The 16,738-nt window shown below is 42.9% G+C and overlaps 1 protein-coding gene across 4 annotated transcripts in view; it reads right to left on the minus strand.

Annotated features, from left to right (window-relative positions):
- PPP2R2B (protein phosphatase 2 regulatory subunit Bbeta) overlaps nucleotides 1-16,738 on the minus strand; it is a gene marked incomplete at both ends in the record, with an annotated part of 458,963 nt that overhangs the window by 61,021 nt on the left and 381,204 nt on the right. The window lies entirely within an intron of this gene.

Consider the following 16,738-nt stretch of genomic DNA (forward strand, 5'->3'; position numbering starts at 1 on the left):
TGTGTTGGAGTACCAACAAGGCAGTGTCCACTTTCACGTCAAAACTGTCCTCATTTGGACAATAAATTATATGGTCCTCTTACTGATATATGAAGGATAATCAGTAAATATTTGTTAAGTGAGTAAGAATATGTGAGTAAATGTTACCTTCCCCATGGGTCAGAGAATCAGGCAGTTAAATATAGTTTTGCACACAAGAAGCTCTTCCTGGCAAATAGGAACAAAGACCCACCTCTGTTCTGACTCCCTCTTTGAATTCAAGGGCACTTCTGCCTACACCTGAGTGAACTGGCTCCTGAGAAAGTAGTGGGAAAACTAACGCCTCAGAGGACAAAGACTAAAACACAATGCAACAAACACAAAACACAGGTCTGGCCCTTTAACAGAAATGAGAAAATAAAAGCATCAAAAGCGATTTTCTTTTCAGGGAAGTCATCTCTTGCAACTGAGCCCTGATTTGATACCAGGTGGTCGATCAAGACTGCAAATTCTGGATTTCTGTCAACCCGGTGGGTGGGGGGAAGAAGGCGGAGACGAAGGTTAAATTCTGTGGAGTGCAGTCACCTCAACAACATAACCTTTTACAAAACAGAAATTCTCCCAGCTCAGCCTGGAAGGATTTTGAGGTAGTTTTTAAGTTAAATGAACAATTCAGAGGAATCACAGAATTCTAGGCAAATGTGGCAGTGGACATCCTAGAAACCAGAGGAGCTTGATATGCGGATGTAGGAAGAGCCACGGGTCCTCTGAAAACCAGCAGTGGGATGGGAGGGAAAGTCTTTGAGAGCCCTCCACCCTGTTCTGGATAATGGTTCTATAGTATAAGCCCAGGGATGGCAAAAACTAGGAGCCCTGGGTTCTGACCACAGATTCGCCCCTCACTGACAGGCTGTGTGACCTCGGACAATTATCCTGCCCCTTCTGGGCTCTGGTTATACTATCTGAAATACTCACTGTGCCCTACGTATCAAGAAGGTGGGGATCTGTTGAGATGATTTGCCCGTCAGTTCAACATCCCACTCACCCTTTCAGCAACATTTCCTTGAGCTCGGTACACGGTCCTGGGGGATTCAACTGGTGAACAAAACCAGACACAGGTCCTGCCTTCATATGTCTGGTCCAGTTGGTAGAGTAGGTACAAAATCATCTCATAATAAAATGTAGTAAGTACATTTTATTTGTAGTAAGTACAAAAGGAGAGGAAATAGCATTAAGAAGATTTAACCTGGTCAGGGAGGTCTGGAGAAGTTTTGCTGAGGAAGTATAAATTGGTTGCTTAAAGTATGAGAAGGGGTTTACTGGCCCAGGAGGGGAAGGAAGAATGCTCCATTCAGTGAAAAAAAAGAGCATGTGCAAAGGTCCTGTGGTGAGGGTAAGGCAAGAATGAAAGATCGATGGATGGGTCAGTGTAGTTGAGACAGAGAGTGATGAGAACCATGGTGGAAGATGAAGTGACAGGGCAGGTAAGAGGCAGGCCCCAAGAAAGATTTTTGCCATAATCCTAAGAGAAATGGGAAGAAATCAAAAGATTTCCAATGATTCTGATATGGTCAGGTTCAAAGTTTTGATGAGATCATTTCTGATGTAGAGTGGAGAACAACTTAGAGGATGAATGAAGCAGAACTTTGAAAAGGAAGGTGATATACCATCGAATGCCAAATGAGGGTGTGTCTGAGTTAAGGCTTTGTAATGGATAAGAAAAGTACCTTTGCCCTTAGGAACTCTCCTGCAAATATTTATTGGGCCCTGACTCTGCGTCAAACATTCTTCATACACCATCTCAGTAATTGTTTCAACAACTCTGTGAAATAGATACTAGTAGTACAAAATACTATTACAAAGAGAAAACTCAGGCTCAGAGAAGCTAAGTCACTGGCCCAGAGTTGCCCAGCTATAGGAGGCATAGCCAGAATTTGATCCCAGAGTCTATCTGACTGCATGCAAATCTAGTGCTTTTTCCACTGTATCACACCACACTCAAAGAGCATACATGGTAAGACATGGTAAATGCTCTGTAAGGGATACGAGTACAGTGCCCATAGAATTTATGGAATCAATAGGATTATTGGTAGTAATAATGGTAGTGGTAGTCATAGAATTCTGTGCTTAAGCTGCCTCTAGAAATCTCAGTTCGGTGCTGTAGGTGTTCATGGTATTTGAATAGATTGTCTATTCCGTGTGTTTTCAGAGACACGTGCCTGCTCTCGCGGTTTGTCATAAAGGAACTCCCCACCTGGAGCTTTTGAGCCCTGCCCAGCCCCGCAAGGTAGTAGAGCTCAAAGCAGGCTCCCCAGGGCTGTGGAAGAAATGGAATCTGTGAGAACTTCCTGTGGCTTCTCCTCAACTCTTCCCTGGGCCTCCTTCATTACCATGCACTGTCCGCAGAGGCTTCCCGTGGCTCTGGTGGCAGGGAAGGGAGCATGACAGCCAGGATAAAGAGGCATCACCAAGGGGTAACTGCCAGCCCAGAGCTTCAGTTTAATGTGATGGGCCTGCCTGCTAATTCAGGCTGACATATTGCATGATGTGGCACTTAATGGGGAAGCTCCGGGTAGGTATCTGGGGAGGGAGCGCTAATGCTTTGCCCAGATAAGGCAGGGGATGAACGTCACTCATGATATTCCAACACCATTCCCATGCCCAGGTCAAGGCTATCCACTGCCCAGTGACATCCCACACAAGAAGGAAGAGGGAGGTAAGGCAGTTCAAGCTGGACAGGATGACCAGTTAAGAAACCCTGTTGAGGGCTTCCTTGGTGGCACAGTGGTTGAGAGTCCGCCTGCCAATGCAGGGGACGCGGGTTCGTGCCCTGGTCCAGGAAGATCCCACATGCCGTGGAGCGGCTGGGCCCGTGAGCCATGGTCGCTGAGCCTGCACATCCGGAGCCTGTGCTCCGCAACGGGAGAGGCCACAACAGTGAGAGGCCCGCGTACCGCAAAAAAAGAAACCCTGTTGGGATTGTGTTTTCTACTACTCCTCCTGGGGCCAGGCAGGAAGAAGAGTGGGACACAGCTCCTTGAGTTCGGCCCACAGGCAACATTTGGGCTTTCCCTGTAAGATCATGGAGGGCTTCCTGTAGTAGCACCCCTGCCCTTTAGCCCTCTCAGTAGCCGACCTCACAAGGAAGACTCCTTGTTTGCCATTTTACAGGAAAGGTGAAGTATCCTGTCCAATGTCACACAGAGAGCAAGATGAGGGGCTCAACTTGGACAATTTGGTTCCTGCGTGAGCACACGTAACCACTGTTACAAATGAAACTCTTAGGTTGAAATATGAGAATGCCATTTCTGAAAACTCAGTAATTTCACGTGGTTCAGCCTAACAGTTTGAAAGGACTGTGCCATATGGATGTGACATTGAATCACGGAACACTGAATCTTGGAAGGGCCATGAAAGCATCTTTCAAGGCTGTCGTGTGTGTGAGTGTGTGTTGGGGGGGCAGAGTGGGAGGCCATGGTGTCTAGGCCTTACCCTCTTCATCATTCCTGGTAATATGTTTGGATTCTCAATCAATATCTTGCTTAAATAACTATTTCTGTGGTTAAGGAAATTTTGAGACCAACTGGCCCAGACAGTTCCTAAATTCTGCAGATGAGGAAATCAGGAGCCCGAGAGGTGACATGCCCCGTCTATGGTCACCCAGTTGGGGTCGCCAACACAGCCTGGGTTTCTGCCACTCATCCCAGAGCTTCCCTTCCTCTGCCCCCCCGACAGCAGGTGCCTGAGTCATTTTCCACAGAACCAGACAAACTCCAGGATCAAACCAGGACCTTTAAGTGTTAGTTCAAACCCTCTTTTCTGAGCTATCTTGGCAGTGGCCGTGGGCCTAGACTCAGCCCTGAGACAAGGCTGGTGCTGCACTGTGCTTGCGAATGAGAATGGGGGTCAGCCCTTGGCCCTCGGAGGGTACAGGTGGTTCTGGATTGCAATGCTGGAATTCATGTCCTTCCCTCAGGAGCCTCATACTCCTCCCTGACCTTGATTCAGTTTCTGCTCATCACCCGGAGCCTGATTCTGAAGGATGAGCACCCTGGCCTGGTTGGCCAGATAATAAGCATCGTGTTAGAGTATCAGCCGAATAATGTCCCAGGGCCCAAGAGAGCAGCCTCAGAGTCTAACCTGCCACGGGGCTTACAGAGCTGTGTCTCAGCTGGGGTATTAGTGGATGAGAAGAGCCCAGAGCACCCCGTGGCTCCCTCCCTCACATCACTCAGGGCTCTGTTCAGTGATCACCCCCCGAGAGAGGGCTGATCCCCCACCCACCCCACCTCGCATAGCACAGCCTCCACTCACCATCCTCTGACCCAGCTGACTGCTCATAATGTTAAGCAATTCATCAGTGAATCCTCATCAGTATCCTATCATTTAGCTGGGTGGATAATATGATCTCTGCTGCACAGATGAGGAAACAGAGGCCAGAAAGGTGAAGTAATCTGTATAAAGTCACACAGCTCATACTCATGCCTGGCACTCCCGACTCTGGAGTCTAAGTCCTTGGCTGCTCTGTCCTCTGGGCTTGGAGGAGCACCCTCAGGTGTGTGGGACAGATAAGTACGCATGTGGATGTCTCACTGCAGGTGCACTGCCCAGGACAGTGTCAGCCAAACGGGCCCCATGTCTGCTCGGGGAGCTCAAGGGGGACCCCAAAAAGGAGAGGACTAGTAAGTGAGCAGGAGGTGAAGGGTTTATCGGAATCCACCAGGCAGAAATTGGGGGCGGGGAGGGGACGAAGCTGTGCTCCAGTCAGAGGGACCGGCGTGTGCAGAGCTTGGAGGGGACGGAGCAAAGCGCATGCGTGCAAGTGTGTGATTCTGTGTGTTTCTGGGCGTGGGGGGGGCGGTCAGTGATTTTGTTACTCACACAAAACATGGAATCAATCCCTCCTCCATATCAGACATGAAGAAAACCTGAGCTGGGTGAGGGTGTGGAGGATGGGCGTCATGCTATGTGAGGTGGGGTGAGGATGGAAGGCCTGCCTCCCTCAGGGGATGACACTTGAGCAGAGAGCTGAATGGAGGGAGGGCGCCAGCCATGTGGTTTTCTGGGAAGAGCATTCCAGGCAGAGGAAACAGCAAGCGCAAAGGCCCTGAGGTCGGAATGTGCTTAGAGGGTAGATGGAACATTGAGGATCCTTTGTGGCTGGAGAGGAGTGAGCAGGGAGGGAAAGTGGTAGGAGAGGTAGGATAAGTAGGCAGGGCTGCATCACAGGTCTAACTGTGGGGATAAAGAAGACTCAGGGAGGTGCAGGGAGCTGCCCAATACTGATCCCCCTCCGTGTTAAGAAATCCCCTTCTCCTTGCTCTCTTTCCCTTCCCTCTCCCCTCCTTCTGTCTCTCCCCACCTCTCTCTCAGGTTTCCTCCCTTCCAGTCTTTCTCATTATCTTTCCTGCCTCTCCTCTTGGGAAATATAAGATTATCTGTCACCTCTCAGAACCCATTTACTAACAAAATGAATGTTGCTGCCATTTGGCTTGTTTGGTGACCACAGTGGTGATGCGTCACAGCCTTCCACGACACCTAAGCAGGTGTTGGCGGGTCACGAAGCCCCCTTCAGAGACATACGATGAAAGAGGAGCAGAATCCTGGAAGCCCCCGAGGCCCCCACTTTAAACGACACCTGTGAAAATGCACAGCAGGGAGACAGGCTAGAGGTGAGGGCTCTTTACAGAGGAAAAACAACAGCTCTGCTCACCGTGGCAATATCCAGTGCCCCTGTAAGTTGACGGATTCAAGGCAAGAGTCTGAGAGAGAAGAGACGGCCGGACACGAGCTCAAGAAAAGAAAGATGGAGCCATGGAGAAGGAAGGAGAGAGGTGTCCATCAGTACAAGGATGTGAATGGATTTCAGCAATTTTGTAACTCTGGGTCAAATCTGATTGAGTTCAGCAGACAAACACGTGAATACCCTTGGAATATTAAGTACAAGCAACATAATCAACATGAAATTTGAAGAAACTGCTATCAATTTTTTTTTTTTTTTTTCAGTACACGGGCCTCTCACTGTTGTGGCCTCTCCCGTGGCGGAGCACAGGCTCCGGACGCACAGGCTCAGCGGCCATGGCTCACGGGCCCAGCCGCTCCGCGGCATGTGGGATCTTCCCAGACCGGGGCATGAACCCGTGTCCCCTGCATCGGCAGGCGGACTCTCAACCACTGCACCACCAGGGAAGCCCAAAAACTGCTATCAATTTAAATTCATGCTTGCTCCCTATCTCCTTGTCAGTATTCAATAGATGCTCTCCACTGCCGTCCCCAATAACTGAGATTACTCTGTATTGAGACTGACAGGACATATTCAGGCCATGGTGTTATGGGGGTTCCATGTCATCAGTTAGGAAGTTCACATAGGAATGTTATGACCACACACTGGCCCCAGATAAAACCTTCCATAAACATTTATTAAGCATTTACTACGTGCTGGGCAGTTACCACACAGAGTTTCCTTATAAAGCTTGGTGGGGGCAGAGAATACACAACCCTCTACCCACCCCTTCTTGTTCATAACCAGCCCTTTTGGGAAGCTGAAACCACGTTTGTTTGATCTAGAAAAGAAACAGGTAGGAGCTGTCCACCTTTCCCTTGGTGCAGGGAATCCCTGACCCTGGTGCTCTGGGACCACAGGTTCAAGGCCTGGTGGGGAATCTGGGGTGATAATACAATTCCATCTAGAGGCCCTAAATGGTCTCTAGACCATTTCCAATGGAGGAAAGGGTAGAAAGTTCCAGATTTCAGCCTCACTTCAAGTTTGCCACCTTGCCTTTCCTGGGCTTCCTTCAAAAAAATATCCTCTGTGACTCTCCAACGATAATTACTGTAGGTTTGGGATAAAGCCAATAGCTAAAGAGCATCCAGACTTCACTGCCAAGGAAGAGGGAGTGAGTCATCTTGAAGATGGGAGAGCCAGTGGGGTCCTGCTATAAATATCCCTGTTCCAAAACAACCCAGCTTAGCAGTGCAGAGCAGCTGTCTTCAAACAGGAGAATGTAATGACTTCCCAAGAGCTATCTGGAACAGTTTTAAAGGAAACCACTTCTCCATCTCTAACTTAATATAATTTCCTTCTTAAAATCAAATCATGTCAGGACATACCCACAGCCTAGGTTCTCCTTCTCGCATTTGGAAAAGAAACAAACCTTCCCCATCCTGAATCTTACTGTGGGGCGCTATCCAAGGTATAAACACTTCAGGGAGGGACAATCAGACGACACCTTTAATCAAAGCCCCACAAATGCCCCGCCCTCAGCTCATTATAATAGGAATTTCTAATCAAATTTTACTTCTTATGTTTAATCATTATTTGTCAGAATTGCATGTTTTATGTTGTTTTGGTCAATTGTGTTCTATTAATAATTTTAGAGACAATTAAATCCACAAGAGAATTTTAAACTCTTACAGTCATACAGTCATAGGGAGGGGAAAAATCTTCCTATTTTTCATTGTAGAAATGATAAAAAAAAGCATTTAACATTTATTTGGGGGAAGTGCAGTGAAAAATACGTAATTAAAGAAGAAAAAGGAACAACAGAAAGTTCTGACTTTTAAAGAACCTGTTCATTATTCTTTTAATGGATATTGATGGGTATCCAGTTACAATGGTATTTAAATTCCATGGGATGCATTAAAAAGGTGATATAACAGTTTTATTTTAAACTGCCTATGTTTAAAATACTCCTGAAATCACATCCTTTATAAGTATTTAACATTCTGATGGAAGTGATTAGTTGTCTACTTAAAAATGCTCAAGAAGCTATGTGGCTTTTCAAAATTCTTCTAGTGGGTACACAAGCACAAAATTTGAAGTTGCATGGTGTTAAAGAGTTTTTAGAGTCATACAGACCTGGGCTTGAATCTTGGCTGGTCTATTTACCAACCATGTGGCCCTGGGCTTCTTACTTCATCTTTCTCCATTTCAAGGCTCCTTTCCACAATGTTAGAGATAGCAGCTCTCTGTACCTTTGTTGAGAAAATTTAGCACATGGCCTGATACATACCATCTACCAAAGAGACATTTCTGGAGAGCTTACTTTTGCCAAATTGTGCTAAGCTGTATGTATACTGTATGTATACCATGTTATTGAATCTTCACAATGACCTTAAGAGGTGGATACTAATATTGTTCCCACTTTACAGGTTTGGATCCTGAAGCAAATGAAGGGGTGAAACTTGCTCAAGGTCATACAGGTACTTGGAGGTGGATACTAATATTGTTCCCACTTTACAGGTTTGGATCCTGAAGCAAATGAAGGGGTGAAACTTGCTCAAGGTCATACAGGTACTTGGAGGTGGATGAACTTGACCATCTGGCTCGAGCCCCTATGGTAGTTATCACTAGAATCCTTCACATTAACTTTCAGTTGTCGAAAAAATGGTCCATTCTGAGAGACTGCCTAGGGAAGATTTTCTGGATTTTTCTATAGGCTGTGGGGCTTAGGCATCCCTTCCATCCACCCTAGGGATTTCAGTCATGATTATAGAACTTAGCAATGCTCAGGAGAAGTGGCCAGTGGAATGATTGGTCATTGGGTAGCAATTAACTTTGTTGGGAAAAAAGGTGGAAGGCTTTTCTGGTTGGGAGTTTTCCTAATAGCTTCTGTCCACATTGTCATGAAAACCATGTACAATATGGTCGTTCATCCAATTATCAAACCAACCTGGGGGGCACAGTCTGGCATTCTGTATACCCATTATCAGAGGGTAATTCAGTGTAACAAACCAAATCGAGTATGTACAAAGACTGTCAAATAAAATAAACCACTCACAAATTAAATTACTTCCCATTTTCAGTGGGAAGAATGCCAGTCATTTTTCATTTTAAAAAATATGCATCTTAATTCCATTTTTTAAGAACATGAAAAGAAGCCTTTAAAGGCGTCTTCTGCTGTCTGTATTGAGGTTCATCTTCCCTAGGCCCATCTCTCCTGGTCCTGGGGTATTTTCTCTCAGAGAATTAATGGAGCATTAAGCCTCACCCTGGTCAGAACACTTGTTTCCTCCATGGATCAACGGTGGATGGAGCTCAGAAAGCAGGAGTGAGAGGTTGGCTCCAGTTTACAGAGACATATCAGAGCTGTTGTTTCCAGAATGAAACTGCCACTCAATACCACCCCGCCAAACCCCCAGGGAATCCTATCCAAATAATATAATTTTTAGATTTCCTGGATCACACCCTTCAACAGCCTCAATATGTCCCTGAGTTCTTTTACTGGCTTTGTCAAATAGATTGAAATAAGCCTGAGAGGAAAAACCCCTTTGGACCAAATCAGGCTTTGTGCTTCAGGGTCTTAAATATCTTAGGATTATATTCTTTGACAAACATTTATTAAGTGCCAGTCGCTGCTCTGGGTGGTATGAGTACAGGGTGAACAAAGCAGATTAGCTGCAGCACTTAAAGTCTAATAGGGAAGAAAGACATTAATGACTGGAGGTAGACACATTGTTACAAACTGTCACTGATGCTATAAAGAGATGTGTATTGTTTCAAGAGAGGAAAAAATATTCTTTCATTAAATGAAACAGGGGCTCTAATTTAGATTGGGGAGTTAGGTACATTGCTTTTTGAAGAAGTGATGGCTCCTTCAACCCCAAAAGCAGAGCCATAAGCATTGCTCTTCACTGGGGGTCAAACTGCCATCTGACAATGTCTGGAGATATTTTTGATTGTCAAAATGGGGCCTATACTATTGGGTAGAGACCAAGGATGATGCTAAAAGCCCTACGATGTACAGGACAGCCTCTAGCCACAAAGAATTATCCGGCCCAGAGATGTGGGGATATATGTCTATGTATAACTGATTCACTTTGTTATCAAGCAGAAGAAGCTAACACACCATTGTAAAGCAATTATACTCCAATAAAGATGTTAAAAAAAAAAAAAGAATTATCTGGCCCCAAATGTCAACAGTTCTGAGACTGAAAAATCCAGTTCTTAAGGAAACCTTTCTGGAAAGAGTCTAAATCAAAGGTGGATAAAAGAAACCCAGTATTAACTTCCACAATAGGCAGCAAAAAGTTTCAGTCCATAAAGATCTTCTGGTTTAAAAAGTCTTTATATACACATAAAATATAGGAAAGAGCGATCATCCATCTATCTATCCATCTATCTATCTATCTATCTATCTATCTATCTATCTATCTATCTATCTATCTCTCAAAGACTTATCCCTTATTGCCAGCTACAAGAATAACACACAACCCATAAAAAAAAATACCTGGGGAATTAATACATATTTTTTAAACCCAATGCATCAAAGATGGTTTTTATGGCAGACTAACAATTTCATGCTCTCAGTGTCTTTGACTCCTTTTGGCCTCTCTACAGAAAAGAGAGGAAAAATATCTTTCCCTCAGAAGATGAACTCACTCTCTAATTACCAGCCCATGCAGCAGCCTGTAATTCTGCCAGTTTTATCTTGTTTTTTTCTCCCAGACACTTCCATTTTCTGCCAACATTGCTATTTCTCAAAGCGTGTTTCCCTGCATTCTGAAAGGCATGTTCACTGCCTTTCCTGTTATTTCCCTTGATGTTTCACATTGTGTAATTCCACAGGAGAAAAGGAGACATCTTAAAATATCACAGTAGAGGAAAATTTCAATTAACGTTTATAGGTGGGGAAGGGGATGGGATGGGAAGAGGCAGTGGTTTAAGTCTGGTTAGGATTAATCACAAAAATTATTTTAGTTTTGTTTTTTAACTGCTATTGATGTAAGTTTTTCTGAAATCTGCCCACACGCTTTTTCTCCTACTAACAATGAGGATAAACATCACTGAATCTTTGATGATCAAGGATCAACAAGACCTCAGGAGTATCATACTATATTCTGTCATTCACTACTGTGGCTTATACAGATCTAAGAAGATAAGTATAAATTTGATATAAACTTAAAGAATCTTAGAGTTGGAAGTTATTACACTAAAAAGTCATCAGTGTCTTTACACTAAAGAAGTCATTACACTAAAAAGGTGTGGGTGTACGCAAAGATGCATCTCTAAGACCTTTGAAACACAACCTTTCACAGGTAGGAACAAAGCTATATACAGAACTAAACTGTGTCAGTTCTGCCTACTATGGTGGTACTGGTTACTAGTGACATTCTGATTTAGGAGCAAAGTGACTTTTCAGGATTGCATCGTCTGGTTCCCATCCCTGGGTGCACATTAGAATCAAATGAGGCTTCTTACTGAAAACTGATGCCTGGGCCCCACCACTGGGTGGTGGTGCTGGGGAGTTGTTGTTAAGTCAGAATGCCTGGGAGGTGGAACCCAAGTACTAGTGTTTGGAAAGCCCGTGGATGACCGATACGTAGAGCCAAGGCTGAGAGTCAGTGAATTGGAGGGGGTAAATGGAGGAGCTTCCGTACAACAGACTCTTAACCATGGTTGGAGTATGAGATTATACGAGTTTAAAATTATTTTTAGAGTTCTATACTGATTGAGGTTTTTATGTTAATATTGTTCTAAAAACCTCTGATTTTAATAAATGGATTAAAAGGTAACAATTGATGGAAGGTAAAAAGGACAGGAAAGGGTTACTATTTGTAATACATAAAAAAGTTTCCCCCAATTGATAAAAAGACAACTCAGTAAAAATATGGGCAAAAGGACACGGAGAGAACATTTAGAAAAAGCTAGAAGGAAATCACCAAGAAATACATAGAAATACGCCCAACCTTATTCGTAGTCAAGGAGATGCAAGATTTTAAAATCTTTAATCTTATAGAAGATTAATCTTATTAATCTTTAATCTTATAAAAATTTTAGTATATGCGACTACTGTTCTAAGCCTTTTCTAACCATTAATTCATTTAATACACAAAACAATTTTATGAGGTAGGTATTCACATCATACCTCTTTTTACAAATAAGTGTAACTAAAATACAAGGCAGTAACGTGTCTCAGCTTAAAGTCACACAGCTAGTGCTTGCTGGAGCTCAGATAGGTACTTGGGTGTTCTGGCCAAGAGCATCCTTATCCTTAAGCACTATCCTACACTCCCTTCTCAGTAGTATCTCTACTGGGATGTGCAAAAATGACAATGACTGATAACATTCTATCCTGGAGATAGTATGAGGAAATGGGCACTTGCTGGTGGGAGTATGAATGCAACAAGATTTTCAGAAGGTGATCTGGAAGTAGCGATTAAAATACAATAATGTGCACATCTTTCGACTTAGCAAAACCTACCTTAATGGAAACTATCCTATAAAAACTAGACATTGGTTTATGATGATATATGTTTGAGATCATTTATTGCAGCATTGTTAGTTACAATGACATTGTAACAAAATCTGGAAATAAGGTGACTCTCTATGAATGGGGGACTAGTTTAATAAGTCATAGTATACCTATACTTTAGAATATCGGCAGCTACTTCAAAGAATATGAATGACCAGGAGGGATGTTTATATTACTGAGCAGAGTAGTGTGTATAGTATGATCTTGAGTTTGTAAAAACAAAACAAAATCATATCCATCCATTAAGGTTAATACATGTTTGTGTAGACATAGAGAAAGGTATGGAAGGACACACACCAAACTAGTAACATGAGTTACCTTAACATGTGGGGTCACGATATAGCATTATTTGACTTGTTGCTATAACCCTGTGTTAGTTTCGTAATGTAAAAGAAAAAAGAAGGGAAATCCTTGCCTCTCATGTCCAGCCAGGGCGGGATTCTCAGGATTCTTCAGCCTGCACTGGACCCTTCCTGGGAAAGCATAAGCAGCTCTAAATCAGCATGGCTTCCTCATTCCTTTGAATTTAGATCTGCTTTCCTTAACTGTCCACCTGTTAGTTCCCTGGGTTGACAGAGAGCCAGGCTACCCCTTCCTCTATGAAAAAGCCCTCCAGATATTTGAGGACAGACCTCAACCCATCCCACTCTCCATTCAATTATACCAAGACTTAGCCTCTAATCTTTATTCCACACCAGTGGTCAGGGCTTGGGTCACCTCTACTGATGCTTTGCCTTACTGAACACAATCTGCCAGAGTTCAGAACACAGAGGGACGTGTATGCTTCTGTACAGTACAAGACATGTGCTTTCTACTCATACAGCTTAAAACGGATTTACACTTGTAATAGTCCATATCGCAGTGTCAACTAAAATTTCCAGGTCTTCTTTCAAATCAGTTAATGTCAAGTCAAATCTTTTCTACTAACTACTTTGAACATGAATGTGATTTCCTCAATTCTCTCCCCTAGGGTTTATCCTTTTCTCTTAAAAGTGAAATGCAGGAATAGGAAAGAGTATGTATGTGAATGTAGGAATCTAATGAATTGTGGATTCTGGATAATGGCATTTTTCTGTATAATGAAGATGATGGGTCAGCAGACGGGTGAATGCGCTAGGTATATGGAGAAGACAATGACGGTGTTCTGAAGTTTGGCTGGAGGCTGGGAGGTACCTTAAATCCTCCGTTCCCCAGTGGCGGGGCTGAATTTGAAATGTAATGATCCTGGCAAATAAAGTTGTTATGTGAAGTGGGCGGGGGAAGATATAACTCTCCAGGAGAAGGTTTGCTAGTTCCAAGGAGAGAAAGCAGGAATGGGCCAAGAACAGAGGTGAAGGAATGGGACAAAGAAGAGAAAAGAGTGTTTGAGAAAAGCAGCTGCACACAGGACTATAAAGAAAAAAGGATGGCAAGCCTCCAGGGATGGGAACGGGGAAAGAGAGAAAAAAAGCAGGCTGGGGGCAGGGGGAAGTTCTATTCTAGTCTGGACTCTTTAGAGGCCAAGAAACAGAAAGCTTCTCAAACTTACGCAAAACAAAACCAACTTAAAAAACAAAAGGATTATTGTAGGAGAGAAAAATCTTGCAGTTTACCAGGACTAAAACCAGAGGATGTGAAATGGAACAGGGGCTTGGCCTGCTGTTAGGAGCCTGGGGGTGGGGGTGGAACTTTACTTTGTCTTTCTGGCTCTGTGTCTGTCTCTCTTAGGGGCCACCTGGCTTCTTAAACTGCTTCTCTCTTCATGTCAGGCCCTCTCTTCTCTCTTTGCCAATAAAAGTTAACTCTGTCTGTTTACCAGTCTGAACATGGCCTTCAGTGAGTCACTCTAGCATTGACTCCATCCCACTTTCAAACCAAACGTGCAGCACTATCAGAAAGGAGAGAAGGGACCAAGCAGAAAGGGAAACACAGTAGGGAGAAAGAAAGACATAGTCAGAGCCTTCTAGGGAAGTCTCATCCCTGCCCTTGAACATGCTGCATTCACAATCACCTGCACGCCTTTTCCTACAACGCCCCCCTTGTTCACCCCACTTCCATCTACCCCCCCTTCCCTAAGCCTTCCTTGATCCCGATCGCTCCAGAACTCGCCCCATTCCTCATACCGTGTATGCACACAATCCAGTGGAGAATAATCTGATATTTTTAAGAGTTCTAAATTCTAGCTTCCTTCTTCACATTGGCACTGTTTTGACAGCCTTCTTGGAATCATTTCCTAACTTGAGTTCCTAGTGCTAATAATTTAGACTTCTAGCAGTCTCTTGTTCAAAGAGAGTAAAGCACAATTGGTCACTATGCCCTGGATAGAGATTTTATTTTGTTTGGAATGCTGTTATAATTGCCTTTCAATCTTCTTCAAGCAATGAATCCACTGCTTTAACTCTCTCTTATACACTCTCTCCCCATGTGCCTGTCAATCTTACACGGCAATCACATTTTTTCAGACTAGCTCATTAAACTGTATTAGGCTAAGGGTGTATCCTGAACTGAATAAGATTTGGTAATTACTTCTTCTGGAACAACATACTATTTTGGATGACTTATTCCCGGTCGAGTTTTAACTGACACTTTTATGTTATTATTCACTAAGACCCTGGGGTCTTTTTCACACATGCACTTTGTCTTTCCACATTCTACACATGAATGGTTGAATTTTCTCTCCACATGCACTAGCTCTGTGCTTTGTCCTCTTAGAACTCTACACCCTTTCTGTCCCCCTCAAGTTTTCAAGGTTGTCATCCATTTCCTTACTCACTCCTGACCTCTTCTTTGCCCCCTAGTTTTGTGAAATGGGAGCCTATATAATGATGAGGTGGAGGAGGAAGGGTGACAGGGTGGATCTTATAGGCTTTAAGGTTGACTCATAGGATTAAAAGCTCCATTCATTTTTTTTCTTCCTGAAGGAAGAAATATGAATTATTTTCTCAAACAGGCAAAGCAGAGGACCTCTTTAAAAACCATAAGGTTCTGAGGCTCACAGTGAAAAGGAAGGGAAAACTAATCATACAGAGGGAAAAGAGGACAAATCTGCATTTCATTTAAAATCACTGTAGTTGAACTTCAAATTACTCTACCTCACTTCCACCTACCTCACATTCTATTAAGAACTTATTTTGCCCTTCATCTAGGAATAATTATATACCTAACTGCATCACATATGCATTAGTATATGGATTCACGTACATATGCTTAGCATAAGCCAGAAAAAAAAAAAGGAAGGAAACACATTTGAATAATGTTGACTGTTGCAACTGCATTCCATTCAATGGTTGGAGGCACCCAAGTAAGTATGAGATGTGGGCAGTGGATCTGCTCTTTCGTCAGGCAGATCTGTGCAGATATCACCTCCCAGCATCTTGATGTGTTGAATGAGCTACTAAGGTTTAAAGAAGTCTATTTTTTCATAAATGGCCTTCCACATTTGGGGTATAGCTTTATATTGTACATTATTCTTTATATTATGCATATTTATGTGTAAATATTATTTTGTACAGAGTTTATAAGAAAAACTATGTACACTATATCATATGGGTAATTTAAGGGATTCTTCAAGGATATTTTTATGGGATGACTTTGGAATCTAGCCTGTGCAAAATTGCCCACTTTACTGACCCTTTTTCAGGATCAGCAGAGGCAGGATTCAAACATAATCTGAATTCATAGACCATACTTTTTCTATTACACCAGGGAATCTAAAATCTTGATACTTTTAAGACTCTTCATTAGATTATCCTGGGAATCTTCTATCTTCCTTTGTCAAGGTCTAACTTACAGTAAGATATTCTAACACTTGGAAGAGTTAATGTAACTATTTCCAAGCAATATTTGTTGAGCACTTACTAGATGCAAGGCACTACTGGTATACTATGGCTATGGAATCATCTTTTTCCAAAAGCAGCTCACAAATTGAGAAGACAAAACAAAGAGTCTAATCATACAAGAAACTCATCACATAATTTGTAGGCAGGGGTCAATAACAGGGCCTTGTAAGTAATGATAAGGACTTTGGAATTCATTCTAGGTGATAGGGGAAAATATCTGAGGCTCTTAATAGGGTAATGAATGATCTGATCTATAATTTTAAAACATCATACGAAGTGCAATGTGGTTATCGATTGTGAAATGTGAGGGGGAAGAGAGTGAGTGAATGTAGGAAGAAGCATTGGAAGGCTCTTTTACATGGTAGTGATGGATATAGGCAAGAAACAAGCTAGCTGAACTTAGGAAGGAACTGAAAGAGAAAATAAAACAATTATAGAGATATAAGCTGCTTTGAAGGAACAACAGTAAAACACAGAGAAAAATCTGAAAAACATAGTTATCAACATGGTTTATAAGCATGAGGAAATGACACAAAGCAAAGTGGAAAAGTACTAAGACATAAAAATCAGTGGAAAGCAGATTATACTTGCAGAAAAGAAAGAGGATCCAATGTATGTATTATTGTTGGTCATGAAGAGACCAAAAGAAGTGAACAGGAAAAAATACTTAAAATATGTTTCTTAAAA

The sequence above is a fragment of the Mesoplodon bidens genome (genome assembly GCF_964165515.1).
Source record: "Mesoplodon bidens genome assembly, chromosome: 4".
In the NCBI taxonomy this organism is placed as follows: domain Eukaryota; kingdom Metazoa; phylum Chordata; class Mammalia; order Artiodactyla; family Ziphiidae; genus Mesoplodon; species Mesoplodon bidens.